This window comes from Salmo salar, unplaced genomic scaffold (genome assembly GCF_965601325.2).
Source record: "Salmo salar unplaced genomic scaffold, fSalSal1 ptg000135l, whole genome shotgun sequence".
NCBI lineage: Eukaryota > Metazoa > Chordata > Actinopteri > Salmoniformes > Salmonidae > Salmo > Salmo salar.
The window spans coordinates 714,737-739,042 of NW_027675320.1; the positions used below are offsets into that span (position 1 = coordinate 714,737).

Below are 24,306 nucleotides of genomic sequence, written 5' to 3' on the forward strand. Positions count from 1 at the left end.
TTTAAAATATTAATTGATCTCATTTTGCTCAATATTCATTTGTCAACACTCATCATCAGTTTGCTGTCGCGGCTTAAGAAGACAGAATGTGAAAAACACAGCAGATGAAATACAAAAGATTTGAACTGAAGCCTGGTCAACAGTTTGGAAGACTGCTATGCTCACAAGTATAGCACAAACACTCACATGAGGTTCAATCTTTCCAAGCACCATGGACAAGAACAATGGATATCCTCATTGTCATTGCCGCAGAAAGCAAAACTATTTTGTTATTGTGTAAGGCTCGTTGGTCTAGGGGTATGATTCTCGCTTAGGGTGCGAGAGGTCCCGGGTTCAAATCCCGGATGAGCCCTTTTGCAGATCTTTTAACAAGCTCAGAGAGGCAGATCTCAGGCCACTGGTCGCAAACAGCCACCTCTTGGGCGCAGGACGAGGTGGCTGAATGGCTTAGGCGATGGACAGCTAATCTATTGTGATATTCACTAGTTGGCTCAATGTCGCACTTCATTTAGAAAACCTGCAAAAAGTAAGAGCAAATTGTACTTCCACGAAGATTGATTCCAATGTAATAGACTTGAAATTACACCTAGCCCCTAAAACTAGTGAATATGTCATGCTCTGCATTGGCCGGGAATCTAACCCGGGTCAACTGCTTGGAAGGCAGCTATGCTCACCACTATACCACCAATGCTATTTGAAGCTCGCTAGCAACATGGAGACATCGATTCATATCCTGACCGTCATTTTTGTGGAAAGTGAAAATTATTTGACCAAACGGATCGTTGGTGTTAGTGTACGATTATGGCTTAGGGTGCGAGAGGTCCCTGGTTAAAAAATCTATCATTTTAATCAGTACCTGTTACCTTCAGATTAGTCCCGTGACACTTGTGGGGAACGTAGGGCAAAACTGAGAACATTGTGACAAGTGGGGTCACATTAGTTTGTTGCCCAAAGATTTTGGATTCTACAAACAGAAGTTGGCACATAAAGGGTTCCGACTTCAGACGGGTCCCCTGACACTTGTGGGGGACGTAGAGATAAATTGAGAACACCGCCGTGTTTGTGAGGGTCTCCCCTTTCCAGGGAGTGGTCATACGAATTTGTAGGTCAAACGGTTCAGAAGCTACAGATGTTTTTGTGAGAAGACCGATTATAGGTATGTCTCATGGTTTGACTAACACCGCTCTAGCTCCACCACCTTTCATTGCAGATGTGGAGGTGTAACATAAACAGTTATGGAGGCTTGAGACAGATACGACACATCTCAATCTCTCTAGTTGAAAACTGATCGATTTGAATGGGTATTTTTTACATTCGTTTACTTTGATTCACGTACTGATGCATCAGTCAACTCAAAATAAATGAGCTCCATTCTTTTTGAAGTTTTATTTTTTCAGTTTCTCTTTTAAAATATTAATTGATCTCATTTTGCTCAATATTCATTTGTCAACACTCATCATCAGTTTGCTGTCGCGGCTTAAGAAGACAGAATGTGAAAAACACAGCAGATGAAATACAAAAGATTTGAACTGAAGCCTGGTCAACAGTTTGGAAGACTGCTATGCTCACAAGTATAGCACAAACACTCACATGAGGTTCAATCTTTCCAAGCACCATGGACAAGAACAATGGATATCCTCATTGTCATTGCCGCAGAAAGCAAAACTATTTTGTTATTGTGTAAGGCTCGTTGGTCTAGGGGTATGATTCTCGCTTAGGGTGCGAGAGGTCCCGGGTTCAAATCCCGGATGAGCCCTTTTGCAGATCTTTTAACAAGCTCAGAGAGGCAGATCTCAGGCCACTGGTCGCAAACAGCCACCTCTTGGGCGCAGGACGAGGTGGCTGAATGGCTTAGGCGATGGACAGCTAATATATTGTGATATTCACTAGTTGGCTCAATGTCGCACTTCATTTAGAAAACCTGCAAAAAGTAAGAGCAAATTGTACTTCCACGAAGATTGATTCCAATGTAATAGACTTGAAATTACACCTAGCCCCTAAAACTAGTGAATATGTCATGCTCTGCATTGGCCGGGAATCTAACCCGGGTCAACTGCTTGGAAGGCAGCTATGCTCACCACTATACCACCAATGCTATTTGAAGCTCGCTAGCAACATGGAGACATCGATTCATATCCTGACCGTCATTTTTGTGGAAAGTGAAAATTATTTGACCAAACGGATCGTTGGTGTTAGTGTACGATTATGGCTTAGGGTGCGAGAGGTCCCTGGTTAAAAAATCTATCATTTTAATCAGTACCTGTTACCTTCAGATTAGTCCCGTGACACTTGTGGGGAACGTAGGGCAAAACTGAGAACATTGTGACAAGTGGGGTCACATTAGTTTGTTGCCCAAAGATTTTGGATTCTACAAACAGAAGTTGGCACATAAAGGGTTCCGAATTCAGACGGGTCCCCTGACACTTGTGGGGGACGTAGAGATAAATTGAGAACACCACCGTGTTCGTGAGGGTCTCCCCTTTCCAGGGAGTGGTCACACGAATTTGTAGGTCAAACGGTTCAGAAGCTACAGATGTTTTTGTGAGAAGACCGATTATAGGTATGTCTCATGGTTTGACTAACACCGCTCTAGCTCCACCACCTTTCATTGCAGATGTGGAGGTGTAACATAAACAGTTATGGAGGCTTGAGACAGATACGACACATCTCAATCTCTCTAGTTGAAAACTGATCGATTTGAATGGGTATTTTTTACATTCGTTTACTTTGATTCACGTACTGATGCATCAGTCAACTCAAAATAAATGAGCTCCATTCTTTTTGAAGTTTTATTTTTTCAGTTTCTCTTTTAAAATATTAATTGATCTCATTTTGCTCAATATTCATTTGTCAACACTCATCATCAGTTTGCTGTCGCGGCTTAAGAAGACAGAATGTGAAAAACACAGCAGATGAAATACAAAAGATTTGAACTGAAGCCTGGTCAACAGTTTGGAAGACTGCTATGCTCACAAGTATAGCACAAACACTCACATGAGGTTCAATCTTTCCAAGCACCATGGACAAGAACAATGGATATCCTCATTGTCATTGCCGCAGAAAGCAAAACTATTTTGTTATTGTGTAAGGCTCGTTGGTCTAGGGGTATGATTCTCGCTTAGGGTGCGAGAGGTCCCGGGTTCAAATCCCGGATGAGCCCTTTTGCAGATCTTTTAACAAGCTCAGAGAGGCAGATCTCAGGCCACTGGTCGCAAACAGCCACCTCTTGGGCGCAGGACGAGGTGGCTGAATGGCTTAGGCGATGGACAGCTAATATATTGTGATATTCACTAGTTGGCTCAATGTCGCACTTCATTTAGAAAACCTGCAAAAAGTAAGAGCAAATTGTACTTCCACGAAGATTGATTCCAATGTAATAGACTTGAAATTACACCTAGCCCCTAAAACTAGTGAATATGTCATGCTCTGCATTGGCCGGGAATCTAACCCGGGTCAACTGCTTGGAAGGCAGCTATGCTCACCACTATACCACCAATGCTATTTGAAGCTCGCTAGCAACATGGAGACATCGATTCATATCCTGACCGTCATTTTTGTGGAAAGTGAAAATTATTTGACCAAACGGATCGTTGGTGTTAGTGTACGATTATGGCTTAGGGTGCGAGAGGTCCCTGGTTAAAAAATCTATCATTTTAATCAGTACCTGTTACCTTCAGATTAGTCCCGTGACACTTGTGGGGAACGTAGGGCAAAACTGAGAACATTGTGACAAGTGGGGTCACATTAGTTTGTTGCCCAAAGATTTTGGATTCTACAAACAGAAGTTGGCACATAAAGGGTTCCGACTTCAGACGGGTCCCCTGACACTTGTGGGGGACGTAGAGATAAATTGAGAACACCACCGTGTTCGTGAGGGTCTCCCCTTTCCAGGGAGTGGTCACACGAATTTGTAGGTCAAACGGTTCAGAAGCTACAGATGTTTTTGTGAGAAGACCGATTATAGGTATGTGTCATGGTTTGAATAACACCGCTCTAGCTCCACCACCTTTCATTGCAGATGTGGAGGTGTAACATAAACAGTTATGGAGGCTTGAGACAGATACGACACATCTCAATCTCTCTAGTTGAAAACTGATCGATTTGAATGGGTATTTTTTACATTCGTTTACTTTGATTCACGTACTGATGCATCAGTCAACTCAAAATAAATGAGCTCCATTCTTTTTGAAGTTTTATTTTTTCAGTTTCTCTTTTAACCTGTTGGGTCTAGGGGGCAGCATATGCACGTCTGGATAAAAAAAAATTACCCGATTTAATCTGGTTAGTAATCCTACCCAGTAACTAGAATATGCATATACTTATTATATATGGATAGAAAACACTCTAAAGTTTCTAAAACTGTTTGAATGGTGTCTGTGAGTATAACAGAACTCATTTGGCAGGCAAAACCCTGAGACATTTTCTGACAGGAAGTGGATACCTGATGTGTTGTATTGACTTTAAACCTATCCCATTGAAAAACACAGGGGCTTAGGAATATTTTGGCACTTCCTATTGCTTCCACTAGATGTCACCAGCCTTTACAAAGTGTTTTGAGTCTTCTGGAGGGAGATCTGACCGAACAAGAGCCATGGAACGATGATGTCCCATTAGACACCTGGCGCGCGAGTTCATGTTGGGTACCCTCGTTCCAATACGTTATAAAAGAGTATGCATTCGTCCACCTTGAATATTATTCATGTTCTGGTTAAAAAAGTCCCTAATGATTTATGCTATACAACGTTTGACATGTTTGAACGAACGGAAATATATTTTTTCCCCTCGTTCATGACGAGAAGTCCGGCTGGCTTACATCATGTGCTAACGAGACGGAGATTTTTGGACATAAATGATGAGCTTTTTTGAACAAAACTACATTCGTTATGGACCTGTGATACCTGGAAGTGACATCTGATGAAGAGAATCAAAGGTAATGGATTATTTACATAGTATTTTCGATTTTAGATCTCCCTAACATGACGTCTAGTCTGTATCGCAACGCGTATTTTTCTGGGCGCAGTGCTCAGATTATTGCAAAGTGTGATTTCCCAGTAAGGTTATTTTTAAATCTGGCAAGTTGATTGCGTTCAAGAGATGTAAATCTATAATTCTTTAAATGACAATATAATATTTTACCAATGTTTTCTAATTTTAATTATTTAATTTGTGATGCTGACTTGACTGCCGGTTATTGGAAGGAAACGATTTCCTCAACATCAATGCCATAGTAAAACGCTGTTTTTGGATATAAATATGAACTTGATAGAACTAAAAATGCATGCATTGTCTAACATAATGTCCTAGGAGTGTCATCTGATGGAGATTGTAAAAGGTTAGTGCATCATTTTAGCTGGTTTTATGGTTTTGGTGACCCTGTCTTTGACTTGACAAAACATTACACACAACTCTTGTAAATGTACTGTCCTAACATACTCTAAATTTATGCTTTCGCCGTAAAACCTTTTTGAAATCGTAAAACGTGGTTAGATTAAGGAGATGTTTATCTTTCAAATGGTGTAAAATAGTTGTATTTTTGAAAAATTTGAATTTTGACATTTATTTGGATTCAAATTTGCCGCTCTTGAAATGGACCTGCTGTTGATGGAGTGCACCACGGGTGGCACGCTAGCGTCCCACCTAGCCCCAAGAGGTTAAAATATTAATTGTTCTCATTTTGCTCAATATTCATTTGTCAACACTCATCATCAGTTTGCTGTCGCGGCTTAAGAAGACAGAATGTGAAAAACACAGCAGATGAAATACAAAAGATTTGAACTGAAGCCTGGTCAACAGTTTGGAAGACTGCTATGCTCACAAGTATAGCACAAACACTCACATGAGGTTCAATCTTTCCAAGCACCATGGACAAGAACAATGGATATCCTCATTGTCATTGCCGCAGAAAGCAAAACTATTTTGTTATTGTGTAAGGCTCGTTGGTCTAGGGGTATGATTCTCGCTTAGGGTGCGAGAGGTCCCGGGTTCAAATCCCGGATGATCCCTTTTGCAGATCTTTTAACAAGCTCAGAGAGGCAGATCTCAGGCCACTGGTCGCAAACAGCCACCTCTTGGGCGCAGGACGAGGTGGCTGAATGGTTTAGGCGATGGACAGCTAATCTATTGTGATATTCACTAGTTGGCTCAATGTCGCACTTCATTTAGAAAACCTGCAAAAACTAAGAGCAAATCGTACTTCCACGAAGATTGATTCCAATGTAATAGACTTGAAATTACACCCAGCCCCTAAAACTAGTGAATATGTCATGCTCTGCATTGGCCGGGAATCAAACCCGGGTCAACTGCTTGGAAGGCAGCTATGCTCACCACTATACCACCAATGCTATGTGAAGCTCGCTAGCAACATGGAGACATCGATTCATATCCTGACCGTCATTTTTGTGGAAAGTGAAAATTATTTGACCAAACGGATCGTTGGTGTTAGTGTACGATTATGGCTTAGGGTGCGAGAGGTCCCTGGTTAAAAAATCGATCATTTTAATCAGTACCTGTTACCTTCAGATTAGTCCCGTGACACTTGTGGGGAACGTAGGGCAAAACTGAGAACATTGTGACAAGTGGGGTCACATTAGTTTGTTGCCCAAAGATTTTGGATTCTACAAACAGAAGTTGGCACATAAAGGGTTCCGACTTCAGACGGGTCCCCTGACACTTGTGGGGGACGTAGAGACAAATTGGGAACAACACCGTGTTCGTGAGGGTCTCCCCTTTCCAGGGAGTGGTCATACGAATTTGTAGGTCAAACGGTTCAGAAGCTACAGATGTTTTTGTGAGAAGACCGATTATAGGTATGTCTCATGGTTTGACTAACACCGGTCTAGCTCCACCACCTTTCATTGCAGATGTGGAGGTGTAACATAAACAGTTATGGAGGCTTGAGACAGATACGACACATCTCAATCTCTCTAGTTGAAAACTGATCGATTTGAATGGGTATTTTTTACATTCGTTTACTTTGATTCACGTACTGATGCATCAGTCAACTCAAAATAAATGAGCTCCATTCTTTTTGAAGTTTAATTTTTTCAGTTTCTCTTTTAAAATATTAATTGATCTCATTTTGCTCAATATTCATTTGTCAACACTCATCATCAGTTTACTGTCGCGGCTTAAGAAGACAGAATGTGAAAAACAAAGCAGATGAAATACAAAAGATTTGAACTGAAGCCTGGTCAACAGTTTGGAAGACTGCTATGCTCACAAGTATAGCACAAACACTCACATGAGGTTCAATCTTTCCAAGCACCATGGACAAGAACAATGGATATCCTCATTGTCATTGCCGCAGAAAGCAAAACTATTTTGTTATTGTGTAAGGCTCGTTGGTCTAGGGGTATGATTCTCGCTTAGGGTGCGAGAGGTCCCGGGTTCAAATCCCGGATGAGCCCTTTTGCAGATCTTTTAACAAGCTCAGAGAGGCAGATCTCAGGCCACTGGTCGCAAACAGCCACCTCTTGGGCGCAGGACGAGGTGGCTGAATGGTTTAGGCGATGGACAGCTAATCTATTGTGATATTCACTAGTTGGCTCAATGTCGCACTTCATTTAGAAAACCTGCAAAAACTAAGAGCAAATCATACTTCCACGAAGATTGATTCCAATGTAATAGACTTGAAATTACACCCAGCCCCTAAAACTAGTGAATATGTCATGCTCTGCATTGGCCGGGAATCAAACCCGGGTCAACTGCTTGGAAGGCAGCTATGCTCACCACTATACCACCAATGCTATGTGAAGCTCGCTAGCAACATGGAGACATCGATTCATATCCTGACCGTCATTTTTGTGGAAAGTGAAAATTATTTGACCAAACGGATCGTTGGTGTTAGTGTACGATTATGGCTTAGGGTGCGAGAGGTCCCTGGTTAAAAAATCTATCATTTTAATCAGTACCTGTTACCTTCAGATTAGTCCCGTGACACTTGTGGGGAACGTAGGGCAAAACTGAGAACATTGTGACAAGTGGGGTCACATTAGTTTGTTGCCCAAAGATTTTGGATTCTACAAACAGAAGTTGGCACATAAAGGGTTCCGACTTCAGACGGGTCCCCTGACACTTGTGGGGGACGTAGAGACAAATTGGGAACAACACCGTGTTCGTGAGGGTCTCCCCTTTCCAGGGAGTGGTCATACGAATTTGTAGGTCAAACTGTTCAGAAGCTACAGATGTTTTTGTGAGAAGACCGATTATAGGTATGTCTCATGGTTTGACTAACACCGCTCTAGCTCCACCACCTTTCATTGCAGATGTGGAGGTGTAACATAAACAGTTATGGAGGCTTGAGACAGATACGACACATCTCAATCTCTCTAGTTGAAAACTGATCAATTTGAATGGGTATTTTTTACATTCGTTTACTTTGATTCACGTACTGATGCATCAGTCAACTCAAAATAAATGAGCTCCATTCTTTTTGAAGTTTTATTTTTTGAGTTTCTCTTTTAAAATATTAATTGATCTCATTTTGCTCAATATTCATTTGTCAACACTCATCATCAGTTTGCTGTCGCGGCTTAAGAAGACAGAATGTGAAAAACACAGCAGATGAAATACAAAAGATTTGAACTGAAGCCTGGTCAACAGTTTGGAAGACTGCTATGCTCACAAGTATAGCACAAACACTCACATGAGGTTCAATCTTTCCAAGCACCATGGACAAGAACAATGGATATCCTCATTGTCATTGCCGCAGAAAGCAAAACTATTTTGTTATTGTGTAAGGCTCGTTGGTCTAGGGGTATGATTCTCGCTTAGGGTGCGAGAGGTCCCGGGTTCAAATCCCGGATGATCCCTTTTGCAGATCTTTTAACAAGCTCAGAGAGGCAGATCTCAGGCCACTGGTCGCAAACAGCCACCTCTTGGGCGCAGGACGAGGTGGCTGAATGGTTTAGGCGATGGACAGCTAATCTATTGTGATATTCACTAGTTGGCTCAATGTCGCACTTCATTTAGAAAACCTGCAAAAACTAAGAGCAAATCGTACTTCCACAAAGATTGATTCCAATGTAATAGACTTGAAATTACACCCAGCCCCTAAAACTAGTGAATATGTCATGCTCTGCATTGGCCGGGAATCAAACCCGGGTCAACTGCTTGGAAGGCAGCTATGCTCACCACTATACCACCAATGCTATGTGAAGCTCGCTAGCAACATGGAGACATCGATTCATATCCTGACCGTCATTTTTGTGGAAAGTGAAAATTATTTGACCAAACGGATCGTTGGTGTTAGTGTACGATTATGGCTTAGGGTGCGAGAGGTCCCTGGTTAAAAAATCTATCATTTTAATCAGTACCTGTTACCTTCAGATTAGTCCCGTGACACTTGTGGGGAACGTAGGGCAAAACTGAGAACATTGTGACAAGTGGGGTCACATTAGTTTGTTGCCCAAAGATTTTGGATTCTACAAACAGAAGTTGGCACATAAAGGGTTCCGACTTCAGACGGGTCCCCTGACACTTGTGGGGGACGTAGAGACAAATTGGGAACAACACCGTGTTCGTGAGGGTCTCCCCTTTCCAGGGAGTGGTCATACGAATTTGTAGGTCAAACGGTTCAGAAGCTACAGATGTTTTTGTGAGAAGACCGATTATAGGTATGTCTCATGGTTTGACTAACACCGGTCTAGCTCCACCACCTTTCATTGCAGATGTGGAGGTGTAACATAAACAGTTATGGAGGCTTGAGACAGATACGACACATCTCAATCTCTCTAGTTGAAAACTGATCAATTTGAATGGGTATTTTTTACATTCGTTTACTTTGATTCACGTACTGATGCATCAGTCAACTCAAAATAAATGAGCTCCATTCTTTTTGAAGTTTAATTTTTTCAGTTTCTCTTTTAAAATATTAATTGATCTCATTTTGCTCAATATTCATTTGTCAACACTCATCATCAGTTTACTGTCGCGGCTTAAGAAGACAGAATGTGAAAAACAAAGCAGATGAAATACAAAAGATTTGAACTGAAGCCTGGTCAACAGTTTGGAAGACTGCTATGCTCACAAGTATAGCACAAACACTCACATGAGGTTCAATCTTTCCAAGCACCATGGACAAGAACAATGGATATCCTCATTGTCATTGCCGCAGAAAGCAAAACTATTTTGTTATTGTGTAAGGCTCGTTGGTCTAGGGGTATGATTCTCGCTTAGGGTGCGAGAGGTCCCGGGTTCAAATCCCGGATGATCCCTTTTGCAGATCTTTTAACAAGCTCAGAGAGGCAGATCTCAGGCCACTGGTCGCAAACAGCCACCTCTTGGGCGCAGGACGAGGTGGCTGAATGGTTTAGGCGATGGACAGCTAATCTATTGTGATATTCACTAGTTGGCTCAATGTCGCACTTCATTTAGAAAACCTGCAAAAACTAAGAGCAAATCGTACTTCCACAAAGATTGATTCCAATGTAATAGACTTGAAATTACACCCAGCCCCTAAAACTAGTGAATATGTCATGCTCTGCATTGGCCGGGAATCAAACCCGGGTCAACTGCTTGGAAGGCAGCTATGCTCACCACTATACCACCAATGCTATGTGAAGCTCGCTAGCAACATGGAGACATCGATTCATATCCTGACCGTCATTTTTGTGGAAAGTGAAAATTATTTGACCAAACGGATCGTTGGTGTTAGTGTACGATTATGGCTTAGGGTGCGAGAGGTCCCTGGTTAAAAAATCTATCATTTTAATCAGTACCTGTTACCTTCAGATTAGTCCCGTGACACTTGTGGGGAACGTAGGGCAAAACTGAGAACATTGTGACAAGTGGGGTCACATTAGTTTGTTGCCCAAAGATTTTGGATTCTACAAACAGAAGTTGGCACATAAAGGGTTCCGACTTCAGACGGGTCCCCTGACACTTGTGGGGGACGTAGAGACAAATTGGGAACAACACCGTGTTCGTGAGGGTCTCCCCTTTCCAGGGAGTGGTCATACGAATTTGTAGGTCAAACGGTTCAGAAGCTACAGATGTTTTTGTGAGAAGACCGATTATAGGTATGTCTCATGGTTTGACTAACACCGGTCTAGCTCCACCACCTTTCATTGCAGATGTGGAGGTGTAACATAAACAGTTATGGAGGCTTGAGACAGATACGACACATCTCAATCTCTCTAGTTGAAAACTGATCAATTTGAATGGGTATTTTTTACATTCGTTTACTTTGATTCACGTACTGATGCATCAGTCAACTCAAAATAAATGAGCTCCATTCTTTTTGAAGTTTAATTTTTTCAGTTTCTCTTTTAAAATATTAATTGATCTCATTTTGCTCAATATTCATTTGTCAACACTCATCATCAGTTTACTGTCGCGGCTTAAGAAGACAGAATGTGAAAAACAAAGCAGATGAAATACAAAAGATTTGAACTGAAGCCTGGTCAACAGTTTGGAAGACTGCTATGCTCACAAGTATAGCACAAACACTCACATGAGGTTCAATCTTTCCAAGCACCATGGACAAGAACAATGGATATCCTCATTGTCATTGCCGCAGAAAGCAAAACTATTTTGTTATTGTGTAAGGCTCGTTGGTCTAGGGGTATGATTCTCGCTTAGGGTGCGAGAGGTCCCGGGTTCAAATCCCGGATGAGCCCTTTTGCAGATCTTTTAACAAGCTCAGAGAGGCAGATCTCAGGCCACTGGTCGCAAACAGCCACCTCTTGGGCGCAGGACGAGGTGGCTGAATGGTTTAGGCGATGGACAGCTAATCTATTGTGATATTCACTAGTTGGCTCAATGTCGCACTTCATTTAGAAAACCTGCAAAAACTAAGAGCAAATCATACTTCCACGAAGATTGATTCCAATGTAATAGACTTGAAATTACACCCAGCCCCTAAAACTAGTGAATATGTCATGCTCTGCATTGGCCGGGAATCAAACCCGGGTCAACTGCTTGGAAGGCAGCTATGCTCACCACTATACCACCAATGCTATGTGAAGCTCGCTAGCAACATGGAGACATCGATTCATATCCTGACCGTCATTTTTGTGGAAAGTGAAAATTATTTGACCAAACGGATCGTTGGTGTTAGTGTACGATTATGGCTTAGGGTGCGAGAGGTCCCTGGTTAAAAAATCTATCATTTTAATCAGTACCTGTTACCTTCAGATTAGTCCCGTGACACTTGTGGGGAACGTAGGGCAAAACTGAGAACATTGTGACAAGTGGGGTCACATTAGTTTGTTGCCCAAAGATTTTGGATTCTACAAACAGAAGTTGGCACATAAAGGGTTCCGACTTCAGACGGGTCCCCTGACACTTGTGGGGGACGTAGAGACAAATTGGGAACAACACCGTGTTCGTGAGGGTCTCCCCTTTCCAGGGAGTGGTCATACGAATTTGTAGGTCAAACTGTTCAGAAGCTACAGATGTTTTTGTGAGAAGACCGATTATAGGTATGTCTCATGGTTTGACTAACACCGCTCTAGCTCCACCACCTTTCATTGCAGATGTGGCGGTGTAACATAAACAGTTATGGAGGCTTGAGACAGATACGACACATCTCAATCTCTCTAGTTGAAAACTGATCAATTTGAATGGGTATTTTTTACATTCGTTTACTTTGATTCACGTACTGATGCATCAGTCAACTCAAAATAAATGAGCTCCATTCTTTTTGAAGTTTTATTTTTTGAGTTTCTCTTTTAAAATATTAATTGATCTCATTTTGCTCAATATTCATTTGTCAACACTCATCATCAGTTTGCTGTCGCGGCTTAAGAAGACAGAATGTGAAAAACACAGCAGATGAAATACAAAAGATTTGAACTGAAGCCTGGTCAACAGTTTGGAAGACTGCTATGCTCACAAGTATAGCACAAACACTCACATGAGGTTCAATCTTTCCAAGCACCATGGACAAGAACAATGGATATCCTCATTGTCATTGCCGCAGAAAGCAAAACTATTTTGTTACTGTGTAAGGCTCGTTGGTCTAGGGGTATGATTCTTGCTTAGGGTGCGGGAGGTCCCGGGTTCAAATCCCGGATGAGACCTTTTGCAGATCTTTTAACAAGCTCAGACAGGCAGATCTCAGGCCACTGGTCGCAAACAGCCACCTCTTGGGCGCAGGACGAGGTGGCTGAATGGTTTAGGCGATGGACAGCTAATCTATTGTGATATTCACTAGTTGGCTCAATGTCGCACTTCATTTAGAAAACCTGCAAAAAGTAAGAGCAAATCGTACTTCCACGAAGATTGATTCCAATGTAATAGACTTGAAATTACACCCAGCCCCTAAAACTAGTGAATATGTCATGCTCTGCATTGGCCGGGAATCGAACCCGGGTCAACTGCTTGGAAGGAAGCTATGCTCACCACTATACCACCAATGCTATTTGAAGCTCGCTAGCAACATGGAGACATCGATTCATATCCTGACCGTCATTTTTGTGGAAAGTGAAAATTATTTGACCAAACGGATCGTTGGTGTTAGTGTACGATTATGGCTTAGGGTGCGAGAGGTCCCTGGTTAAAAAATCTATCATTTTAATCAGTACCTGTTACCTTCAGATTAGTCCCGTGACACTTGTGGGGAACGTAGGGCAAAACTGAGAACATTGTGACAAGTGGGGTCACATTAGTTTGTTGCCCAAAGATTTTGGATTCTACAAACAGAAGTTGGCACATAAAGGGTTCCGACTTCAGACGGGTCCCCTGACACTTGTGGGGGACGTAGAGACAAATTGGGAACAACACCGTGTTCGTGAGGGTCTCCCCTTTCCAGGGAGTGGTCATACGAATTTGTAGGTCAAACGGTTCAGAAGCTACAGATGTTTTTGTGAGAAGACCGATTATAGGTATGTCTCATGGTTTGACTAACACCGGTCTAGCTCCACCACCTTTCATTGCAGATGTGGAGGTGTAACATAAACAGTTATGGAGGCTTGAGACAGATACGACACATCTCAATCTCTCTAGTTGAAAACTGATCAATTTGAATGGGTATTTTTTACATTCGTTTACTTTGATTCACGTACTGATGCATCAGTCAACTCAAAATAAATGAGCTCCATTCTTTTTGAAGTTTTATTTTTTCAGTTTCTCTTTTAAAATATTAATTGATCTCATTTTGCTCAATATTCATTTGTCAACACTCATCATCAGTTTACTGTCGCGGCTTAAGAAGACAGAATGTGAAAAACACAGCAGATGAAATACAAAAGATTTGAACTGAAGCCTGGTCAACAGTTTGGAAGACTGCTATGCTCACAAGTATAGCACAAACACTCACATGAGGTTCAATCTTTCCAAGCACCATGGACAAGAACAATGGATATCCTCATTGTCATTGCCGCAGAAAGCAAAACTATTTTGTTATTGTGTAAGGCTCGTTGGTCTAGGGGTATGATTCTCGCTTAGGGTGCGAGAGGTCCCGGGTTCAAATCCCGGATGAGCCCTTTTGCAGATCTTTTAACAAGCTCAGAGAGGCAGATCTCAGGCCACTGGTCGCAAACAGCCACCTCTTGGGCGCAGGACGAGGTGGCTGAATGGTTTAGGCGATGGACAGCTAATCTATTGTGATATTCACTAGTTGGCTCAATGTCGCACTTCATTTAGAAAACCTGCAAAAACTAAGAGCAAATCATACTTCCACGAAGATTGATTCCAATGTAATAGACTTGAAATTACACCCAGCCCCTAAAACTAGTGAATATGTCATGCTCTGCATTGGCCGGGAATCAAACCCAGGTCAACTGCTTGGAAGGCAGCTATGCTCACCACTATACCACCAATGCTATGTGAAGCTCGCTAGCAACATGGAGACATCGATTCATATCCTGACCGTCATTTTTGTGGAAAGTGAAAATTATTTGACCAAACGGATCGTTGGTGTTAGTGTACGATTATGGCTTAGGGTGCGAGAGGTCCCTGGTTAAAAAATCTATCATTTTAATCAGTACCTGTTACCTTCAGATTAGTCCCGTGACACTTGTGGGGAACGTAGGGCAAAACTGAGAACATTGTGACAAGTGGGGTCACATTAGTTTGTTGCCCAAAGATTTTGGATTCTACAAACAGAAGTTGGCACATAAAGGGTTCCGACTTCAGACGGGTCCCCTGACACTTGTGGGGGACGTAGAGACAAATTGGGAACAACACCGTGTTCGTGAGGGTCTCCCCTTTCCAGGGAGTGGTCATACGAATTTGTAGGTCAAACTGTTCAGAAGCTACAGATGTTTTTGTGAGAAGACCGATTATAGGTATGTCTCATGGTTTGACTAACACCGCTCTAGCTCCACCACCTTTCATTGCAGATGTGGAGGTGTAACATAAACAGTTATGGAGGCTTGAGACAGATACGACACATCTCAATCTCTCTAGTTGAAAACTGATCAATTTGAATGGGTATTTTTTACATTCGTTTACTTTGATTCACGTACTGATGCATCAGTCAACTCAAAATAAATGAGCTCCATTCTTTTTGAAGTTTTATTTTTTGAGTTTCTCTTTTAAAATATTAATTGATCTCATTTTGCTCAATATTCATTTGTCAACACTCATCATCAGTTTGCTGTCGCGGCTTAAGAAGACAGAATGTGAAAAACACAGCAGATGAAATACAAAAGATTTGAACTGAAGCCTGGTCAACAGTTTGGAAGACTGCTATGCTCACAAGTATAGCACAAACACTCACATGAGGTTCAATCTTTCCAAGCACCATGGACAAGAACAATGGATATCCTCATTGTCATTGCCGCAGAAAGCAAAACTATTTTGTTATTGTGTAAGGCTCGTTGGTCTAGGGGTATGATTCTCGCGTAGGGTGCGAGAGGTCCCGGGTTCAAATCCCGGATGAGCCCTTTTGCAGATCTTTTAACAAGCTCAGAGAGGCAGATCTCAGGCCACTGGTCGCAAACAGCCACCTCTTGGGCGCAGGACGAGGTGGCTGAATGGTTTAGGCGATGGACAGCTAATCTATTGTGATATTCACTAGTTGGCTCAATGTCGCACTTCATTTAGAAAACCTGCAAAAACTAAGAGCAAATCATACTTCCACGAAGATTGATTCCAATGTAATAGACTTGAAATTACACCCAGCCCCTAAAACTAGTGAATATGTCATGCTCTGCATTGGCCGGGAATCAAACCCAGGTCAACTGCTTGGAAGGCAGCTATGCTCACCACTATACCACCAATGCTATGTGAAGCTCGCTAGCAACATGGAGACATCGATTCATATCCTGACCGTCATTTTTGTGGAAAGTGAAAATTATTTGACCAAACGGATCGTTGGTGTTAGTGTACGATTATGGCTTAGGGTGCGAGAGGTCCCTGGTTAAAAAATCTATCATTTTAATCAGTACCTGTTACCTTCAGATTAGTCCCGTGACACTTGTGGGGAACGTAGGGCAAAACTGAGAACATTGTGACAAGTGGGGTCACATTAGTTTGTTGCCCAAAGATTTTGGATTCTACAAACAGAAGTTGGCACATAAAGGGTTCCGACTTCAGACGGGTCCCCTGACACTTGTGGGGGACGTAGAGACAAATTGGGAACAACACCGTGTTCGTGAGGGTCTCCCCTTTCCAGGGAGTGGTCATACGAATTTGTAGGTCAAACGGTTCAGAAGCTACAGATGTTTTTGTGAGAAGACCGATTATAGGTATGTCTCATGGTTTGACTAACACCGCTCTAGCTCCACCACCTTTCATTGCAGATGTGGAGGTGTAACATAAACAGTTATGGAGGCTTGAGACAGATACGACACATCTCAATCTCTCTAGTTGAAAACTGATCGATTTGAATGGGTATTTTTTACATTCGTTTACTTTGATTCACGTACTGATGCATCAGTCAACTCAAAATAAATGAGCTCCATTCTTTTTGAAGTTTTATTTTTTCAGTTTCTCTTTTAACCTGTTGGGTCTAGGGGGCAGCATTTGCACGTCTGGATAAAAAAAATGTACCCGATTTAATCTGGTTACTAATCCTACCCAGTAACTAGAATATGCATATACTTATTATATATGGATAGAAAACACTCTAAAGTTTCTAAAACTGTTTGAATGGTGTCTGTGAGTATAACAGAACTCATTTGGCAGGCAAAACCCTGAGACATTTTCTGACAGGAAGTGGATACCTGATGTGTTGTATTGACTTTAAACCTATCCCATTGAAAAACACAGGGGCTTAGGAATATTTTGGCACTTCCTATTGCTTCCACTAGATGTCACCAGCCTTTACAAAGTGTTTTGAGTCTTCTGGAGGGAGATCTGACCGAACAAGAGCCATGGAACGATGATGTCCCATTAGACACCTGGCGCGCGAGTTCATGTTGGGTACCCTCGTTCCAATACGTTATAAAAGAGTATGCATTCGTCCACCTTGAATATTATTCATGTTCTGGTTAAAAAAGGCCCTAATGATTTATGCTATACAACGTTTGACATGTTTGAACGAACGGAAATATATTTTTTCCCCTCGTTCATGACGAGAAGTCCGGCTGGCTTACATCATGTGCTAACGAGACGGAGATTTTTGGACATAAATGATGAGCTTTTTTGAACAAAACTACATTCGTTATGGACCTGTGATACCTGGAAGTGACATCTGATGAAGAGAATCAAAGGTAATGGATTATTTACATAGTATTTTCGATTTTAGATCTCCCCAACATGACGTCTAGTCTGTATCGCAACGCGTATATTTCTGGGCGCAGTGCTCAGATTATTGCAAAGTGTGATTTCCCAGTAAGGTTATTTTTAAATCTGGCAAGTTGATTGCGTTCAAGAGATGTAAATCTATAATTCTTTAAATGACAATATAATAAGTTGATTGCGTTCAAGAGATGTAAATCTATAATTCTTTAAATGACAATATAATATTTTACCAATGTTTTCTAATTTTAATTATTTAATTTGTGATGCTGACTTGACTGCCGGTTATTGGAGGGAAACGATTTCCTCAACATCAATGCCATAGTAAAACGCTGTTTTTGGATATAAATATGAACTTGATAGAACTAAAAATGCATGCATTGTCTAACATAATGTCCTAGGAGTGTCATCTGATGGAGATTGTAAAAGGTTAGTGCATCATTTTAGCTGGTTTTATGGTTTTGGTGACCCTGTCTTTGACTTGACAAAACATTACACACAACTCTTGTAAATGTACTGTCCTAACATACTCTAAATTTATGCTTTCGCCGTAAAACTAAAATATTTTAAAATATTAATTGATCTCATTTTGCTCAATATTCATTTGTCAACACTCATCATCAGTTTGCTGTCGCGGCTTAAGAAGACAGAATGTGAAAAACACAGCAGATGAAATACAAAAGATTTGAACTGAAGCCTGGTCAACAGTTTGGAAGACTGCTATGCTCACAAGTATAGCACAAACACTCACATGAGGTTCAATCTTTCCAAGCACCATGGACAAGAACAATGGATATCCTCATTGTCATTGCCGCAGAAAGCAAAACTATTTTGTTATTGTGTAAGGCTCGTTGGTCTAGGGGTATGATTCTCGCTTAGGGTGCGAGAGGTCCCGGGTTCAAATCCCGGATGAGCCCTTTTGCAGATCTTTTAACAAGCTCAGAGAGGCAGATCTCAGGCCACTGGTCGCAAACAGCCACCTCTTGGGCGCAGGACGAGGTGGCTGAATGGTTTAGGCGATGGACAGCTAATCTATTGTGATATTCACTAGTTGGCTCAATGTCGCACTTCATTTAGAAAACCTGCAAAAACTAAGAGCAAATCATACTTCCACGAAGATTGATTCCAATGTAATAGACTTGAAATTACACCCAGCCCCTAAAACTAGTGAATATGTCATGCTCTGCATTGGCCGGGAATCAAACCCAGGTCAACTGCTTGGAAGGCAGCTATGCTCACCACTATACCACCAATGCTATGTGAAGCTCGCTAGCAACATGGAGACATCGATTCATATCCTGACCGTCATTTTTGTGGAAAGTGAAAATTATTTGACCAAACGGATCGTTGGTGTTAGTGTACGATTATGGCTTAGGGTGCGAGAGGTCCCTGGTTAAAAAATCTATCATTTTAATCAGTACCTGTTACCTTCAGATTAGTCCCGTGACACTTGTGGGGAACGTAGGGCAAAACTGAGAACATTGTGACAAGTGGGGTCACATTAGTTTGTTGCCCAAAGATTTTGGATTCTACAAACAGAAGTTGGCACATAAAGGGTTCCGACTTCAGACGGGTCCCCTGACACTTGTGGGGGACGTAGAGACAAATTGGGAACAACACCGTGTTCGTGAGGGTCTCCCCTTTCCAGGGAGTGGTCATACGAATTTGTAGGTCAAACGGTTCAGAAGCTACAGATGTTTTTGTGAGAAGACCGATTATAGGTATGTCTCATGGTTTGACTAACACCGCTCTAGCTCCACCACCTTTCATTGCAGATGTGGAGGTGTAACATAAACAGTTATGGAGGCTTGAGACAGATACGACACATCTCAATCTCTCTAGTTGAAAACTGATCGATTTGAATGGGTATTTTTTACATTCGTTTACTTTGATTCACGTACTGATGCATCAGTCAACTCAAAATAAATGAGCTCCATTCTTTTTGAAGTTTTATTTTTTCAGTTTCTCTTTTAACCTGTTGGGTCTAGGGGGCAGCATTTGCACGTCTGGATAAAAAAAAATGTACCCGATTTAATCTGGTTACTAATCCTACCCAGTAACTAGAATATGCATATACTTATTATATATGGATAGAAAACACTCTAAAGTTTCTAAAACTGTTTGAATGGTGTCTGTGAGTATAACAGAACTCATTTGGCAGGCAAAACCCTGAGACATTTTCTGACAGGAAGTGGATACCTGATGTGTTGTATTGACTTTAAACCTATCCCATTGAAAAACACAGGGGCTTAGGAATATTTTGGCACTTCCTATTGCTTCCACTAGATGTCACCAGCCTTTACAAAGTGTTTTGAGTCTTCTGGAGGGAGATCTGACCGAACAAGAGCCATGGAACGATGATGTCCCATTAGACACCTGGCGCGCGAGTTCATGTTGGGTACCCTCGTTCCAATACGTTATAAAAGAGTATGCATTCGTCCACCTTGAATATTATTCATGTTCTGGTTAAAAAAGGCCCTAATGATTTATGCTATACAACGTTTGACATGTTTGAACGAACGGAAATATATTTTTTCCCCTCGTTCATGACGAGAAGTCCGGCTGGCTTACATCATGTGCTAACGAGACGGAGATTTTTGGACATAAATGATGAGCTTTTTTGAACAAAACTACATTCGTTATGGACCTGTGATACCTGGAAGTGACATCTGATGAAGAGAATCAAAGGTAATGGATTATTTACATAGTATTTTCGATTTTAGATCTCCCCAACATGACGTCTAGTCTGTATCGCAACGCGTATATTTCTGGGCGCAGTGCTCAGATTATTGCAAAGTGTGATTTCCCAGTAAGGTTATTTTTAAATCTGGCAAGTTGATTGCGTTCAAGAGATGTAAATCTATAATTCTTTAAATGACAATATAATAAGTTGATTGCGTTCAAGAGATGTAAATCTATAATTCTTTAAATGACAATATAATATTTTACCAATGTTTTCTAATTTTAATTATTTAATTTGTGATGCTGACTTGACTGCCGGTTATTGGAGGGAAACGATTTCCTCAACATCAATGCCATAGTAAAACGCTGTTTTTGGATATAAATATGAACTTGATAGAACTAAAAATGCATGCATTGTCTAACATAATGTCCTAGGAGTGTCATCTGATGGAGATTGTAAAAGGTTAGTGCATCATTTTAGCTGGTTTTATGGTTTTGGTGACCCTGTCTTTGACTTGACAAAACATTACACACAACTCTTGTAAATGTACTGTCCTAACATACTCTAAATTTATGCTTTCGCCGTAAAACTAAAATATTTTAAAATATTAATTGATCTCATTTTGCTCAATATTCATTTGTCAACACTCATCATCAGTTTGCTGTCGCGGCTTAAGAAGACAGAATGTGAAAAACACAGCAGATGAAATACAAAAGATTTGAACTGAAGCCTGGTCAACAGTTTGGAAGACTGCAATGCTCACAAGTATAGCACAAACACTCACATGAGGTTAAATCTTTCCAAGCACCATGGACAAGAACAATGGATATCCTCATTGTCATTGCCGCAGAAAGCAAAACTATTTTGTTATTGTGTAAGGCTCGTTGGTCTAGGGGTATGATTCTTGCTTAGGGTGCGGGAGGTCCTGGGTTCAAATCCCGGATGAGCCCTTTTGCAGATCTTTTAACAAGCTCAGACAGGCAGATCTCAGGCCACTGGTCGCAAACAGCCACCTCTTGGGCGCAGGACGAGGTGGCTGAATGGTTTAGGCGATGGACAGCTAATCTATTGTGATATTCACTAGTTGGCTCAATGTCGCACTTCATTTAGAAAACCTGCAAAAACTAAGAGCAAATCGTACTTCCACGAAGATTGATTCCAATGTAATAGACTTGAAATTACACCCAGCCCCTAAAACTAGTGAATATGTCATGCTCTGCATTGGCCGGGAATCGAACCCGGGTCAACTGCTTGGAAGGCAGCTATGCTCACCACTATACCACCAATGCTATGTGAAGCTTGCTAGCAACATGGAGACATCGATTCATATCCTGACCGTCATTTTTGTGGAAAGTGAAAATTATTTGACCAAACGGATCGTTGGTGTTAGTGTACGATTATGGCTTAGGGTGCGAGAGGTCCCTGGTTAAAAAATCTATCATTTTAATCAGTACCTGTTACCTTCAGATTAGTCCCGTGACACTTGTGGGGAACGTAGGGCAAAACTGAGAACATTGTGACAAGTGGGGTCACATTAGTTTGTTGCCCAAAGATTTTGGATTCTACAAACAGAAGTTGGCACATAAAGGGTTCCGACTTCAGACGGGTCCCCTGACACTTGTGGGGGACGTAGAGATAAATTGAGAACCCCACCGTGTTCGTGAGGGTCTCCCCTTTCCAGGGAGTGGTCATACGAATTTGTAGGTCAAACGGTTCAGAAGCTACAGATGTTTTTGTGAGAAGACCGATTATAGGTATGTCTCATGGTTTGACTAACACCGCTCTAGCTCCACCACCTTTCATTGCAGATGTGGAGGTGTAACATAAACAGTTATGGAGGCATGAGACAGATACGACACATCTCAATCTCTCTAGTTGAAAACTGATCGATTTGAATGGGTATTTTTTACATTCGTTTACTTTGATTCACGTACTGATGCATCAGTCAACTCAAAATAAATGAGCTCCATTCTTTTTGAAGTTTTATTTTTTCAGTTTCTCTTTTAACCTGTTGGGTCTAGGGGGCAGCATTTGCACGTCTGGATAAAAAAAATGTACCCGATTTAATCTGGTTACTAATCCTACCCAGTAACTAGAATATGCATATACTTATTATATATGGATAGAAAACACTCTAAAGTTTCTAAAACTGTTTGAATGGTGTCTGTGAGTATAACAGAACTCATTTGGCATGCAAAACCCTGAGACATTTTCTGACAGGAAGTGGATACCTGATGTGTTGTATTGACTTTAAACCTATCCCATTGAAAAACACAGGGGCTTAGGAATATTTTGGCACTTCCTATTGCTTCCACTAGATGTCACCAGCCTTTACAAAGTGTTTTGAGTCTTCTGGAGGGAGATCTGACCGAACAAGAGCCATGGAACGATGATGTCCCATTAGACACCTGGCGCGCGAGTTCATGTTGGGTACCCTCGTTCCAATACGTTATAAAAGAGTATGCATTCGTCCACCTTGAATATTATTCATGTTCTGGTTAAAAAAGGCCCTAATGATTTATGCTATACAACGTTTGACATGTTTGAATGAACGGAAATACATTTTTTCCCCTCGTTCATGACGAGAAGTCCGGCTGGCTTACATCATGTGCTAACGAGACGGAGATTTTTGGACATAAATGATGAGCTTTTTTGAACAAAACTACATTCGTTATGGACCTGTGATACCTGGAAGTGACATCTGATGAAGAGAATCAAAGGTAATGGATTATTTACATAGTATTTTCGATTTTAGATCTCCCCAACATGACGTCTAGTCTGTATCGCAACGCGTATTTTTCTGGGCGCAGTGCTCAGATTATTGCAAAGTGTGATTTCCCAGTAAGGTTATTTTTAAATCTGGCAAGTTGATTGCGTTCAAGAGATGTAAATCTATAATTCTTTAAATGACAATATAATATTTTACCAATGTTTTCTAATTTTAATTATTTAATTTGTGATGCTGACTTGACTGCCGGTTATTGGAGGGAAACGATTTCCTCAACATCAATGCCATAGTAAAACGCTGTTTTTGGATATAAATATGAACTTGATAGAACTAAAAATGCATGCATTGTCTAACATAATGTCCTAGGAGTGTCATCTGATGGAGATTGTAAAAGGTTAGTGCATCATTTTAGCTGGTTTTATGGTTTTGGTGACCCTGTCTTTGACTTGACAAAACATTACACACAGCTCTTGTAAATGTACTGTCCTAACATACTCTAAATTTATGCTTTCGCCGTAAAACCTTTTTGAAATCGTAAAACGTGGTTAGATTAAGGAGATGTTTATCTTTCAAATGGTGTAAAATAGTTGTATTTTTGAAAAATTTGAATTTTGACATTTATTTGGATTCAAATTTGCCGCTCTTGAAATGCACCTGCTGTTGATGGAGTGCACCACGGGTGGCACGCTAGCGTCCCACCTAGCCCCAAGAGGTTAAAATATTAATTGATCTCATTTTGCTCAATATTCATTTGTCAACACTCATCATCAGTTTGCTGTCGCGGCTTAAGAAGACAGAATGTGAAAAACACAGCAGATGAAATACAAAAGATTTGAACTGAAGCCTGGTCAACAGTTTGGAAGACTGCTATGCTCACAAGTATAGCACAAACACTAACATGAGGTTCAATCTTTCCAAGCACCATGGACAAGAACAATGGATATCCTCATTGTCATTGCCGCAGAAAGCAAAACTATTTTGTTATTGTGTAAGGCTCGTTGGTCTAGGGGTATGATTCTCGCTTAGGGTGCGGGAGGTCCCGGGTTCAAATCCCGGATGACCCCTTTTGCAGATCTTTTAACAAGCTCAGACAGGCTGATCTCAGGCCACTGGTCGCAAACAGCCACCTCTTGGGCGCAGGACGAGGTGGCTGAATGGTTTAGGCAATGGACAGCTAATCTATTGTGATATTCACTAGTTGGCTCAATGTCGCACTTCATTTAGAAAACCTGCAAAAAGTAAGAGCAAATCGTACTTCCACGAAGAT

General features: G+C 41.3%; 25 non-coding genes across 25 annotated transcripts; 13 read left to right on the forward strand and 12 right to left on the reverse strand.

The window, feature by feature from the left end:
• The first annotated feature begins 280 nt into the window (after positions 1 to 280).
• Positions 281 to 352, forward strand: trnap-agg (transfer RNA proline (anticodon AGG)). The gene has a single exon. It is a non-coding gene; the product is annotated as a tRNA-Pro (tRNA).
• Positions 353 to 619: 267 nt separating this feature from the next.
• Positions 620 to 691, reverse strand: trnag-ucc (transfer RNA glycine (anticodon UCC)). Its single transcript has one exon. It is a non-coding gene; the product is annotated as a tRNA-Gly (tRNA).
• A 993-nt stretch (positions 692 to 1,684) lies between these two features.
• On the forward strand, positions 1,685 to 1,756 carry trnap-agg (transfer RNA proline (anticodon AGG)). Its single transcript has one exon. It is a non-coding gene; the product is annotated as a tRNA-Pro (tRNA).
• A 267-nt stretch (positions 1,757 to 2,023) lies between these two features.
• Positions 2,024 to 2,095, reverse strand: trnag-ucc (transfer RNA glycine (anticodon UCC)). The gene has a single exon. It is a non-coding gene; the product is annotated as a tRNA-Gly (tRNA).
• Positions 2,096 to 3,088: 993 nt separating this feature from the next.
• Positions 3,089 to 3,160, forward strand: trnap-agg (transfer RNA proline (anticodon AGG)). Its single transcript has one exon. It is a non-coding gene; the product is annotated as a tRNA-Pro (tRNA).
• A 267-nt stretch (positions 3,161 to 3,427) lies between these two features.
• trnag-ucc (transfer RNA glycine (anticodon UCC)) lies at positions 3,428 to 3,499 on the reverse strand. The gene has a single exon. It is a non-coding gene; the product is annotated as a tRNA-Gly (tRNA).
• A 2,431-nt stretch (positions 3,500 to 5,930) lies between these two features.
• Positions 5,931 to 6,002, forward strand: trnap-agg (transfer RNA proline (anticodon AGG)). Its single transcript has one exon. It is a non-coding gene; the product is annotated as a tRNA-Pro (tRNA).
• Positions 6,003 to 6,269: 267 nt separating this feature from the next.
• Positions 6,270 to 6,341, reverse strand: trnag-ucc (transfer RNA glycine (anticodon UCC)). Its single transcript has one exon. It is a non-coding gene; the product is annotated as a tRNA-Gly (tRNA).
• A 993-nt stretch (positions 6,342 to 7,334) lies between these two features.
• On the forward strand, positions 7,335 to 7,406 carry trnap-agg (transfer RNA proline (anticodon AGG)). Its single transcript has one exon. It is a non-coding gene; the product is annotated as a tRNA-Pro (tRNA).
• Positions 7,407 to 7,673: 267 nt separating this feature from the next.
• Positions 7,674 to 7,745, reverse strand: trnag-ucc (transfer RNA glycine (anticodon UCC)). The gene has a single exon. It is a non-coding gene; the product is annotated as a tRNA-Gly (tRNA).
• A 993-nt stretch (positions 7,746 to 8,738) lies between these two features.
• Positions 8,739 to 8,810, forward strand: trnap-agg (transfer RNA proline (anticodon AGG)). Its single transcript has one exon. It is a non-coding gene; the product is annotated as a tRNA-Pro (tRNA).
• Positions 8,811 to 9,077: 267 nt separating this feature from the next.
• On the reverse strand, positions 9,078 to 9,149 carry trnag-ucc (transfer RNA glycine (anticodon UCC)). The gene has a single exon. It is a non-coding gene; the product is annotated as a tRNA-Gly (tRNA).
• Positions 9,150 to 10,142: 993 nt separating this feature from the next.
• Positions 10,143 to 10,214, forward strand: trnap-agg (transfer RNA proline (anticodon AGG)). The gene has a single exon. It is a non-coding gene; the product is annotated as a tRNA-Pro (tRNA).
• A 267-nt stretch (positions 10,215 to 10,481) lies between these two features.
• On the reverse strand, positions 10,482 to 10,553 carry trnag-ucc (transfer RNA glycine (anticodon UCC)). Its single transcript has one exon. It is a non-coding gene; the product is annotated as a tRNA-Gly (tRNA).
• Positions 10,554 to 11,546: 993 nt separating this feature from the next.
• On the forward strand, positions 11,547 to 11,618 carry trnap-agg (transfer RNA proline (anticodon AGG)). The gene has a single exon. It is a non-coding gene; the product is annotated as a tRNA-Pro (tRNA).
• A 267-nt stretch (positions 11,619 to 11,885) lies between these two features.
• On the reverse strand, positions 11,886 to 11,957 carry trnag-ucc (transfer RNA glycine (anticodon UCC)). Its single transcript has one exon. It is a non-coding gene; the product is annotated as a tRNA-Gly (tRNA).
• Positions 11,958 to 14,354: 2,397 nt separating this feature from the next.
• On the forward strand, positions 14,355 to 14,426 carry trnap-agg (transfer RNA proline (anticodon AGG)). The gene has a single exon. It is a non-coding gene; the product is annotated as a tRNA-Pro (tRNA).
• Positions 14,427 to 14,693: 267 nt separating this feature from the next.
• Positions 14,694 to 14,765, reverse strand: trnag-ucc (transfer RNA glycine (anticodon UCC)). Its single transcript has one exon. It is a non-coding gene; the product is annotated as a tRNA-Gly (tRNA).
• Positions 14,766 to 15,758: 993 nt separating this feature from the next.
• Positions 15,759 to 15,830, forward strand: trnap-agg (transfer RNA proline (anticodon AGG)). Its single transcript has one exon. It is a non-coding gene; the product is annotated as a tRNA-Pro (tRNA).
• A 267-nt stretch (positions 15,831 to 16,097) lies between these two features.
• Positions 16,098 to 16,169, reverse strand: trnag-ucc (transfer RNA glycine (anticodon UCC)). The gene has a single exon. It is a non-coding gene; the product is annotated as a tRNA-Gly (tRNA).
• A 2,304-nt stretch (positions 16,170 to 18,473) lies between these two features.
• On the forward strand, positions 18,474 to 18,545 carry trnap-agg (transfer RNA proline (anticodon AGG)). The gene has a single exon. It is a non-coding gene; the product is annotated as a tRNA-Pro (tRNA).
• Positions 18,546 to 18,812: 267 nt separating this feature from the next.
• Positions 18,813 to 18,884, reverse strand: trnag-ucc (transfer RNA glycine (anticodon UCC)). Its single transcript has one exon. It is a non-coding gene; the product is annotated as a tRNA-Gly (tRNA).
• Positions 18,885 to 21,189: 2,305 nt separating this feature from the next.
• trnap-agg (transfer RNA proline (anticodon AGG)) lies at positions 21,190 to 21,261 on the forward strand. Its single transcript has one exon. It is a non-coding gene; the product is annotated as a tRNA-Pro (tRNA).
• A 267-nt stretch (positions 21,262 to 21,528) lies between these two features.
• On the reverse strand, positions 21,529 to 21,600 carry trnag-ucc (transfer RNA glycine (anticodon UCC)). The gene has a single exon. It is a non-coding gene; the product is annotated as a tRNA-Gly (tRNA).
• A 2,431-nt stretch (positions 21,601 to 24,031) lies between these two features.
• On the forward strand, positions 24,032 to 24,103 carry trnap-agg (transfer RNA proline (anticodon AGG)). Its single transcript has one exon. It is a non-coding gene; the product is annotated as a tRNA-Pro (tRNA).
• The last annotated feature ends 203 nt before the right edge of the window (positions 24,104 to 24,306 follow it).